The sequence below is a fragment of the Phalaenopsis equestris genome, unplaced genomic scaffold (assembly GCF_001263595.1).
Source record: "Phalaenopsis equestris unplaced genomic scaffold, ASM126359v1 Scaffold234178, whole genome shotgun sequence".
In the NCBI taxonomy this organism is placed as follows: domain Eukaryota; kingdom Viridiplantae; phylum Streptophyta; class Magnoliopsida; order Asparagales; family Orchidaceae; genus Phalaenopsis; species Phalaenopsis equestris.
In genome coordinates this window covers 3,031-5,301 of record NW_018252099.1, presented here as the reverse complement: position 1 = coordinate 5,301, position 2,271 = coordinate 3,031, and positions in this window count along the sequence as shown.

The window sequence follows — 2,271 nt, the reverse complement described above, 5'->3', positions numbered from 1 at the left end:
AAAATTAATTTTCATTACAAAAATATTTCCTTAAATCTACCATAACATTTAAATGCTGCAAAATATAGTTACCTGAATTAAATTCACTACATAAAATCATATAAATAATTTTTGAAAATATTTAAATAGAGGACATCTAATAATTAATCTTTTTCTTCCTTCCCCCAAATTTAAATTTTTCAATATGAAATGATACATGTGGAAAGAAAAACTCTACTCTAAATATAAATCATACCTTTGTATTTTAGACATTTTCATCATTCTGAAATTTTTGCGGTCCTCAAAATTTCTACTTCATCTGGTCTGTAACATTAGGAGCTTTCTACACATAAATCATTAGAGAAATTGCTGGATAATAAAATTTTGAAATAAGTACAAACTAAAACATTAAACATACACAATATTTCCTAACACAACCACAATACTAAACAAAAAAAAATACAATTAAAATGCAAAAATAAAAATCACATTACATTATAATCCACAAAATACTACTCAGCATCTATTATACTACACATGCAAATTTAACTACCATACTAACTTTATAACAAAAATTAAAAATTATCAAAGTACAACTTAACAATAAAAATGAAAATTCAAATACACACAAACGTATATTTCTATTACAAAAGATCACAAAAATAAAAGTACAAGTAAATCAATTACATTCAGATATCAAAATCCCAAACTATATCTTCATCTCCTGGGTCAGCAGGTGGATCGGGCTGATACTGAGTATATTGGGGGCACTCAGGGAAAGTAACATCAGGCTCATCTCTGTAGTGTCAGGTCTGAGCTTCCTAGTAAGTTATCTCAAACTTAGAATGCCTTTGAAGGTACTTTCTATCGTAATCATGTTGACGTTCTAAACCTCCAATCTTTTCATTTATTAATTCTATGCTCTTTCGCTGCAAGGTCAACTAAGGTTCTTGACTCCTACTTTCAGTTCTCCATTTCTCATGGGATTCATAAGTTTTCAAATTTGCTTTACTAATGGGTTTCGTAGGGTGAACCCATTCCTCATCTCCTTCAGCTTCCACTCCAGAAAGACGGCAAAGTGCATAAATAAGGCCAGGATGTCCTAACCCTCCACTTGTTTCACTCCTTACCATAGTCAATATATTCTTAAAAATAATTCTCCCCACATTTATAGTTCTATTATTATGAATACAGAAATTCAAAATAGCTCTATCTCTAGTTACCTCACTATGGTGATAAGTCGGTAACATAGTAGAGAAAATAAAATAGTGTCACGCCTTAGAGTTGACATTCAACATGAAAGCAAAAAAAATTACCCGTTCTCGTTGCTTAATCTTTCACGTTCCTTTCCCATCAGTGAGAAAGTTGATCACATCATTCAGGGGGCCTTCCATAGTACTGAAGGATTCATAATGACAACTATAAGAGTCTGGGACTTCGTAAAAGGTGTTAATGCGGGCGACATTAAATTCAACAAGGAATCCCTGCACTTGAACGATTCCATCTTCAGAATAGAATACATTGGCATGAAATTCCTTCACAATATTTGCAATAGCCTTATTGGTGGTGTAACAGAAGTTTTCCCACCTCCGCTCGATAATAACTCGTTCAATTTCTCCTTCCAGACTTTCAAAAACTCGATCTTGTATACACTTCTTTCCTTCAAATACAGAAGTAAATCTTGATTGAGCCTTCGCATTGACAAAGCGAGACTCATCGAACTCAAGTCGTCTCTTTTGTCGTGGAGTCATTTCAATCTAATCACAATCATAGAAAAATTCCAAAATATACTTCAAATATTCAAATAATGGCTTCCAAAAGTAATTTTAAGAGTTCAACACTAAATTCCATGAATTTTTTCACAATATTTTCTTCACATTCTCAAAATTTTTGGATCTAAAATTTTTGGATCTCCTCTTTTTTGGATCTCCTCTATGTGGAAGAAATCCATGATAAAAATCAAATATTTTTAGTTTGGAGTGAAGCTCTTACCTAGAGATGATCAAACCAGGTGTCAAAAAGCCTTGAAATTGCCCCAAATCCATGATCTCTCAAGTGTTATGTTGAAAATTGCGTTTTTAGGTGGAAGGGGATGATGAATAGTGGCGGTTGACTGGTCAAAATTGCGGATAAAGGTGTTTTTTCACGAGCTTGCCGTCAGCGGGGTGTTCAGCGCCGTCAACGCGCTCTATTGAAAATTAAACATAACACTCGGGAAAAATCCGTCGTCGGCAGCTTCGAGGACGCCGTCGGCAGGCTCTATTGATTTGGTTCAATTTCTGGGTTTTTTGT